The 10,079-nt window shown below is 34.6% G+C and overlaps 1 pseudogene; it reads right to left on the bottom strand.

Annotated features, from left to right (window-relative positions):
- Window positions 1-5,619: 5,619 nt before the first annotated feature.
- LOC100723798 (olfactory receptor 51I1-like) lies at window positions 5,620-6,550 on the bottom strand (annotated as a pseudogene).
- Between the last annotated feature and the right edge of the window lie 3,529 nt (window positions 6,551-10,079).

Below are 10,079 nucleotides of genomic sequence, written 5' to 3'. Positions count from 1 at the left end.
GAAGAAACATATGAGACTAGATAGGAAGAGCTGAAGCTAATTGGCCTCATCTGTGAGCATTAAAGATAAAGGTGGTGTGCAAGCTTGTTGACACTTTGCTGGGTTCAGGAAAAGTCAATTCAGCTGAGACTCAGTTTTTTCCCCAGATATGCACTATGGGTGATGGGAGACAGAAAAACCTTATGTTATTCCAACTGTCTGTTCCCATGTCTTAGTGAATAAAAGCAGAATAAGCCAGAGGCTTGGGGGTTGTTGTGAAAGGAACAAGAGCCTCCTGGGGCCCACACATTTTCGCCTAATTCTGTGTTTCTTTGTTTTTAATACTTTTTAAAAAAATTTTGTTTAAAAGGAGAAAGAAAAAACAAAACAAAACAAAGCAGTGTAGGGTACAAGTAATACAGAACTACAGAAAAAAAAAAAAAACCAGTAAGAAATCACCGGTTAATAGATTACATATTATCATCTTAGAATTAGTTGCTCAAATCACAATATCAAAGCATACAAAGTGGACACTCAAACAGTGAGACTGCAAGCAGTTGTGCTCAATGATCCAACCAAAAACATTAATATGGTCAGCTATTTAACACCCCTAAACACTTGCTGTTCTATCATTTAGAATTCTTTTTTTTCCCTCTCTTTTTTACAACAAAATTTACACATTTTGGGATTTATTACTCCTTAGTTCTTATTACTTTTTTGGGGGTGGGGAGAGAGTAAAGTCAAATATGGCAAAACAAAGCTGTCAGTCAAACCAAGGATAGACATAGCACATGATGTAAAACAGAGTACAAGGTCATCAACAATGGTTTCAACAATGTCTTTTGTTTCCTTAAAAAGAATTGTCTATCTCATTATATATTATAAAGTTGAACAAAACAGTAGGGAACAAGACCAATAAAACTTAAGCATTATAAACATTACAGGACTTCCAAAGGAGACAATAGTCAAACCAGAATGGGCTTCTTAGTGTATCTTATTGACTTCAAAGTAGTTGCCTATACCCTCAAACTTGATACTATCATACAGAATGGAACAGAATCTAATCAGTCAAAACAAGATCGTGGGAGTATTACAGGACTTCAAAACAAGTTAATAGGAAATCAAAAAAGTTACTATTACATACCCTGCTATTTTTTTTGTTAATTTTTCCCCTTAATTAAAAAAAACATAAGAAATAACTAAATAATTTTTTAATGAATAAGGCAGAGATTGAGATAAAACAGGACATAACAATATAACAATACAGGTCTAAGCATGACTGTTTCAGCAAACTAGTGGTTCACCACCAAATAACCCGACTTAATAGTAGTTACCATAGTGTCTGTCTTTTTCCTTGAAATATTTGAATAAAACGTCATATACTATAGCTTCAAGTATTTCCATATCAGGAAGCCCAGAATAAAGCCTTTCCAATTAATAAGTGAAAACTTTATAAGGCTTCAAGGCCACATAATGGGGAATCATGATTACCACATATTTTTATGTGGATGTCTCAGCAAGCAGGGGAGAATCACAGATTCCAGAGGCACTGCGGCCAGTGGTGAGTGCTCAGCACACTCTGCCCAAAGCCCAGACTGTTTGGACCCTCCAGGCTTCTGGGTGCAGTGAAGTGGAGAGGCGGATTTGAGGCAGCTACATCCTCCTTTGCATCCCAGCTGCGCTTGGAGAGCTGTGGAGCTTCCAAAGGGCAGGTGGGTGCACAGTGTCCCTGAGGCCCAGCTTATCTGGAACTGCAGAGTTCTGAACAGGCAGAGGAGGGCCATTGGTTATGCAGTCCCAGAAGCTTGGGGTAACGGGGTGCCGGAGTCTCAGGAGCTGCAAACAAAGAAGGGGATTTCCAACAGATCCTGAAGAAGCTTTCAAATAACACTTGAAACACAGAAATATAGGAAAATGACAAAACGAAAGACCAAATTACAACCTCAAACCTCCAGCCCATCTCAAGAAACCCTAGGAGCAATGTATATAGAAGAAAACATATGACATTCACCTCAAATATTGGACACAATAGCTACTGAAATTAACAAGCAACTCCAGGAAGCTTTAAAGAAATTCAAACTCGAAATAATCTCCCAGGTAAAAGATGAAATGATTAAAGAAATGAAAGAGATTCTGAATACATCTAAAGAAAACACAGATAAAAAATTGGAGGAACTAAACAAAAAGATAGAATCCCTAGACGAGCAATATAAGAAACAAACAGAATACATAATGCAGATGCACAGAGATATACAGGAAATAAAAAACTACACTGAAAGTTGTAAAAACCACCTTAATGAAAGTGAAGATAGAATTTCAAACCTAAAAATAACAAGGAATCAGGAAACAACAATTCAGCAACTGCAAGACGATGCAAAGAAAAATAACATAAGAATGATAGGGATTAATGAAAAAGAAGGAGACAACACAAAGGATGCCAAGAGGATATTTAGAGAAGTAATAGCTGAAAATTTCCCAAGCATGAGATCAGAAACTGACATCAGGATCAGTGAAGCACATAGAACTCCAAATAGTCATATCCAAAATAAAACTACACCCAGACATATAATAATCCCTATCCCAGAAATCCATCACAAGAATAGATTATTAAAATCTTTCAGAGAGAAAAGACAGATCACTTATAAAGGAAAACCTATCAGAATCACAGCAGACTTCTCAGCACAAACGATAAAGTCAAGAAGAGCATGGAGTGAAGTTTTCCAGTTCCGAAAACAAATGATTTCCAACCTAGACTGATGTATCCTGCAAAAATATCATTCAAAATAGATGGTGAAATATGATACTTCCATTACAAAGAACAGCTGAAGAACTTCATGAACACCAAACCAACCCTGCAAAAAATATTGAAAGACAGTTTAGATACACAAAGGAAAAAACCACTAAGCAAAGCAGATAATTAAACACAACAGAAAGATAAAGATGCAACAGCAGAGAGATAACATGTCAACAATAAACCAGCATTTAACAGTAATAACCATTAATGTAAATGGTCTCAATGCACTAATCAAAAGAAACAGACTAGCAGAATGGAACAAGAAACAAAATCCAACCATATGCTGTTTACAGGAAACCCATATATCCCAGAAGGATACTCACAGACTGAAAGTCAAAGGATGGAAAACAATGCTTCATGCAGCAGGAATCCAAAAAAAAAAAAAAGGCAGGAGTAGCCATTCTGTTAGCAGACAACGTGAACTTTAAACCAAAAATGACCATAAAGGACAAAGAAGATCACTACATACACGTAAGGGGAAAACTCCAAGAGGAAGAGATAACTATCTTAAATATATATGCACCAAACTCCAGAGCACCCAGTTATATAAAACAACTATTAACAGAAATGAAAACTCAAATTATCAGTAGCACAATTGTAAAGGGGACCTCAATACACCCCTGAAACTAAGGGACAGATCAACCAGACAGAAAATGAGCAAAGAAATAACAGAACTGAATCACACCCTGAACAAATGGATTTGATAGACATATACAGAATGTTCCACCCAACAACATCAGAATACACATTCTTCTCAGCAGGACATGGATCGTTCTCTAAAATAGACCATATATTAGCTCACAGAACATATTTAAACAAATGCAAAAGAGTTGAAATCATCCCCTGCATGTTATCGGATCATAGCGCTCTGAAATTAGAAATTAATGATAAAAGATACTGCAAAAATCTCGCAAACACATGGAAACTGAATAACACACTCTTGAGTAATCAGTGGGTCACAGAAGAAATTAAAGAAGAAATTAAACAATACCCTAAAGAAAATGAAAATGCAGATACAGCTTACCAGAATTTGTGGGATGCAATGAAAGCCGTCCTCAGAGGAAATTTATTGCACTGAGTTCCCACATCAGGAAAACAGAACAAATACAAATAAATAACTTGATACTACACCTCAAACAGCAAGAAAAAGAAGAGTAAGTCAAGCCCAAAGCCAAAAGAAGAGACAAAATTATAAAAATCAGAGCAGAAATCAATGCAATAGAAACGAAGAAAACAATCCAAAGAATCAATGAATCAAAGAGTTGGTTCTTTGAACGAATAAATAAAATCGATAAGCCCCTGGCCAATGTTATTTAAAAAAAGGAAGAAAAAGCTCAAATTCATGCAATAAGAAATGAAAAAGGAGAAATCACTACAGACCCAATAGAAATACAGAAGATCATCAACACCTATTTCGAAAACCTCTAGTCTCAAAAGTTTGATAACACAGAAGAAATAGACAGATTCTTAGAAACATATGAAGTACCAAAGCTAGATCAGGAGGATGTAAAACTGTTGAATAACCCAATCTCTGTTAATGAAATTGAAAATGTAATTAAGTCCTTACCTACAAAGAAGAGCCCAGGCCCAGATGGATTCCCTGCAGAATTCTACAAGAAATACAAAGAAGACCTAATGCTGACACTCCTCAAACTATTCAATGAAATTGAAAGGGAAGCAATCCTTCCTAAGTCATTCCTGGAAGCAAATATTACTCTAGTACCAAAACCTGAGAAAGACCCAACTAAAAAAGAGAACTATAGACCGATGTCCCTACTGAATACCGATACAAAAATCCTCAATAAAATATTGGCAAATAGGATGCAGCAAATCATCAAGAAGATTACACACCATGACCAAGTGGGATTCATCCCAGGAATGCAAGGATGGTTCAACATATGTAAATCAATAAATGTAATCCACCATATCAATAAAGCCAAAAGTAAGAATCACATGATCATTTCTATAGATGCAGAAAAAGCCTTCGATAAGGTCCAACATTTATTCATGATAAGAACTTTACAGAAAATTGGAATAGATTGTCTTTACCTCAATATAATAAAGACCATTTATGTTTTTAATCCTTGATCATCTTCCTCTGAGGTTCAAAACTTGTAGACTGGCTCCTAAAACTTCTTCTCCAAATGATTACATATACTGTATTACATGATTGTGGGACAAATAACAGTAAAAACACTAGTAGAATCTATAATTGAATTTAGAATAAACAATTTCTACAAATTATGGACTTTCATATGTTGGTGGGGAAGACAGAGAGTGTTTTCTTGAATGATTCAACTCTTGAATAAATGAAGCAGCACATGGGAAAGTTTCTGAATTTTTTCTAAGATCCAGACACTTTGCAACTTGAAACAGTTAATTGGTGAAGACACAAATGAACTTTGTTGTACTAGAAGTAGTGCAAAACAAGAGGGAGAATTTTAGAATATGTAATGAACTAAAGAGACAAAGCAGAAAGTTGGAAAATAGGGAAAGATATTTGATGACTTCTTTAAAAAGCTATACAATTATAAATTTAACTTGGAAATAAGATCAATGATAGACCTGCCTATGACAGGGAATAACATAAATACTGGAATGAAGTCTTTCTCATTTGTTTCCATTTTGCTTATAAAATATCTCAAGCTGCATTTCAAGATATGTAGGAGCAAAGAAAATACTATGAGTATATATTGGTTTAAGCCATAAAGTCATAACTTGTTACATTTTATATTACATTTATATCTATTCCACGGATTAGATGCCAACAAGGATTTGACAAATGATTATACAACTGCAAGTCATGTATTTTCCTCACCTAAACCATCATTAACTTCTCTAATTCTTCAACTTCTCTCAATCTTGCACAACTTTCTCAGAGCAGCACAGATGTGCTTGGTCTTCAGGCTGTACAAAATGGGGTACTCGGGACATAAATAGGTGATATTGCCGAAGACAGCATGTGCTACTGTAGAACTTCTTATGCTGATTCGATGCCTGACAGTTATTGCCAGGAGAGGTCCTTAGTAAATAAACACAATACAATTGTGTGGCAAACAGGTGTTGAGCACCTTCATCTGGCCTTCTCTGGAAGCAATACCCAGCACTGCTTGAAATATCGGAATGTAAGAAATGGCTATAAATAGAAAGTCAACCCCAAAAGAAAAGATAAACAAAACCAGCCCATATAAAATATTAATCCTGACTTGTCCACAAACTACCTTCATGACATCTGGGTGGAGACAGTAGGAATACGAGAGTGTCTGGCCCTTGCAGAAAAGCAGCTGCTTTAGCAGGATGGGCACTGGAGTCATGGGCACTACGCCCCTCGTCAGGGCTGCCAGTCCCATTTTGGTGACATGTGAGCTGGTGAGAATGGTGGTATATTGCAGGGGTTTACTGATGGCAATGAAACAGTCAAATTCCATGGCCAGCAGGATTCCTGAGCCATGGAAGAGGATGTATGGACAAAGGAGTTGAGTGAGGCAACTATCAAAAGCAATTTCATAGAGGCCAAGGATAAAGACCTTTAACACAGAGAGAAGTGTGGAGACATACAGGATGATATCAGCCCCAGACAACATGGAAAAGAAATGGTACTGGGGCTCCTGAAGTCTTCATTCAGCATCAAGTGTATCACTGTGCAGTTTTCCACTACTGTAATGATGTACGTCAATCTCAGGAGTGGCCCCAGCCACAGCAGGAGCATAGAAGCTCTTGGAGACCTGTGAGGATGGAAAGAGAAGGCTGAAACTCTGTGGTGTTGAATTCAGACATGGAAAGCTTTTGAGAAGCTCTGCTCAAAACGGCTTCTCAGACATGCAACCTAAGGAGGAAGAAAATGAAACATCGTATTTAACAGGCCACTAATTTGGTTAAACAGTCCTGATAAATGCTGTAGATGAGGAACAAAGGCTTATGGGAATAAAATAGCAATGATTCTTATGTAACGGAATGAGAGTACTCTTCTTCTGAGACTGCTGTGGGAGACTGCATTACTTTTATTAGGAATCACCACTAGGGCAGATGTACGTTAAGATTTGGGTTAAATTGTATGCTGTGTTCTGTTCACTCTAAATAAGGCATGTTGGGAAGACAGGTTGAGATCATGTGATAATGAAAGCAAAGATTTCTGACCTCTGTGCCTCTCACCCACAGTGGCCTCTCCTTTCCACTGTGGGTGGACTTATTTTTCCTACTTTTAGTTGGACCAGACTCTCTATGAAGAGCCTGTTTGTTTTCCTATCTTCTTTCCTAATTTTGTTACCTTAAAAATAAGTAAAAACAAAGAATTACATCTTAAAATATGGGCTAACTAACACTTTAAGAGGAGAAATTAAGGCATAAATGATCTTAAGCAACAGTGTAACCAGTATTTCTGAGCTCTGGATCAGGGTAAGATTCCTCTTCAACTAGAAAGAAATATCCTGTGTTCCCCTCTCACTCTCTCTTCATCTCTCCCTGCATCACTTCTTTCTTCTGGCCCTCCTCACCACCCCATTTCATGTGTTTTGAAGTTTTCATCTGGAACTGTTTCAACTTTTAAACCACTATATATAACTTTCACTGGGCACTGTCATTCTTTTTAAAACTAAGGAGGTGTCTTTCCTGTTCTTAAAAGTAATATTTTTCTCAACTTAGTATGCTTAGCATATTATTATTTATAATTTCACCTTTCATTACAGTGCAAACATTTTTGCTTGATTCTTCACATCTGTAATATAAGATGCTGAAATTATTTAGATTAAAAAAAATAGACAAAACCAATTTTTAGCCTGAATTCCCAATAAAAATATACTCCTAATTTCTATTTCATAATTAATATACCTAAATTGCATTATATATATTTGTAAATATGTGCATACCCTATAAAATATAGTATACCATTTATATATTAATATTAAACTATATATAAGGTCAATGAAGATACACTTGTATAAGCATTTCACATGCCCTCCTGTACGCCCCATAGTCAGTGCTTCATCCCTATGGTAACAATATTATTTTCAAATTTGCTCATATTATTGACTAAAAGGGAGACTTAATAATTATTATCACAGAATGAGAGAAAATTCTGATGCAAGATACTCTTAGGTGTATTAGGTTGTGTTATCATCTAAGCATAACATCCAAGTCACTAATACACTTACCTTGTTTGATCTTTTGAAAGCATTTAACATCTAAAGTATTTAATCCATACAAATTGTCTTTATTGGCCTCCATAAACTGATCTCATCCTAATATTTATCTCATTTCCATGGGTACAGCTTAAATTCCTTAAAGTTTTCTCATGATCTGGGCATTATAAATAGTACCTTGCTTTCAGCTGTGTTTCTCGTAAGTGACTGAATTTGTTCTTTTTGCTTTAGTTGCTTTTGACTGTGTAGCTTCTTCATTCTTCTCTTCTATTACCTCCGTGTACTTTGAATGTAGCATTTCTAAAACTAAAGTCATGTTCTCCATGCACAGTTTGATGTCACACTATGTGATATATCATCCGATAATCTGCATAATATCCTAGCTGAAGAAATTATACTTATCCTACATTAACTAAATGTGTCACTGCAAATCCTCATCCCAGTACTGTCATGAAATTTGACCTGACCGTCTTGAACTTACAATTTTGCCTTTATCAAATGAAAATAATTTCACAAAGTTCTGAAACAATATTACTCTAGCAAAGTACCAATTCAAGTTCTCCTGAAGTATCTGTTTAGATAAATAAAATGTATAGTGCCATATAGTAGAAACCAGATGAACCTTTTAAAAAGACATGGTAAAGAATCTCAGGCAGAGGAAAACTTTTAGACAATGCATGGCATCTATTTCTTTTTCTTCTTCCTCAACTGCAGATAAAATAAAAGTCAAAAAATAATATGAAAACCAGTTAAGGAGATATGAGGTGTGACATTGAAATATTTAAAAAGAGAGAAGACAGATATTGAGGGTAGAACTATATAAAAACATTTCAGTATAGATGATATATGATGCATAATGTGTATATACATGCTAGTTATCAGCTTGAAAGGTTACATCAGGCTAAAAAAGTGACTCAGAGCATAAATTCACACCCTTCTTCATGACATTTGAGACTTGGTGGAAAATAACAGTATCTTGAATGTTTATTGATAACAAAACAATATAAAGTAAAGAAAAGGGAAATGAAAAAATCTACGAAACACAGAGGACCAAATAGTCATTATTCTTGTCATTATTAAATTATTAAATGTCTAAACAATTATTTTTCTTTGTTTCAATCTATGGTACTCTGGACACATAGCTACTAATGAAATATGATAGTAAAGTGAAGACAGTTTCAGACCCATACAACTTTTGAACTAAATGCATTGAGAAATTTATTGAAGAATATTTTTCATAATAAAAAAGAGATAATTCCAGGGGAACTAAATAAAAGATGCATAAACTCTGACTTCAGGATTCTCAAAAGCAATAATTTGAGGTGACAAATGGGAAAACAATTTTGAGAACCACAACAAACTGATCAGAATTTTTCTAGTTATTTCCTAAAAAGAAAATTGAAAACAGAGAAATTTAAACATCATATTAAAAATCAAAAGTTTCATACAATTTTTAAAACATTATAAATAATGTTTCTTCTTCATGCCTATATTTTGTAATCTGAACTACTACTTTGAAGATAACAATACTCAATATACTAACAGTGCTGATTACCTATTATTTTGTTTTGAAGTTTTGTAGCATTATTTTTATTCTTTTTCTGTTTTAAAATGAAAACTAAAAAATCTATGACCAGTAAAAAAGTAAAAATTATTATCATTATTTCTTTTATTTACTTATTTATTTGTACTAGGGACTGAACTTATGACTTCGTGCTTGGCAGGTAAGCACTTATACTGCTGAGCTAAATTTCTGGCCCCATTTTAAAGTTACTGATAATAACATGTAAACACCAAAATAAATAATGAAAAATTTAAAATAATTAAATGTGAGGGAAAAAGAAGATAAGGACAAGAGAAATTGTGGACATTGTAGAAGTGTGAATCACAATTTTAGGTACATGATTTACATTTGTGGGTATAGATATGTACTGTAACATTAAGTAGAATAGTAGGTAAAGATTATATGTAGTATTTTAATATATGAACAAGAAAATAACAGCATGAAAAATTCAGGTAATTTTTATTTTTATTTTTTTAAATTTTATTTAAAAGGAAAAAGAGAAACAAAACAAAACAAAACAAAGTGGCGTAAGGGTACAAGTAATACAGAACTACAAAAAAAAAATAGTAAGAAATCACCAGTTAATAGATTATGCATTATCGTC

Source organism: Cavia porcellus, unplaced genomic scaffold, assembly GCF_034190915.1.
Source record: "Cavia porcellus strain 051 isolate PalLab524CR breed Dunkin Hartley unplaced genomic scaffold, mCavPor4.1 scaffold_9, whole genome shotgun sequence".
Lineage (NCBI taxonomy): Eukaryota > Metazoa > Chordata > Mammalia > Rodentia > Caviidae > Cavia > Cavia porcellus.
Note: the sequence above shows the minus strand (reverse complement) of the source record. Positions and strands in the feature narration are given on the sequence as shown.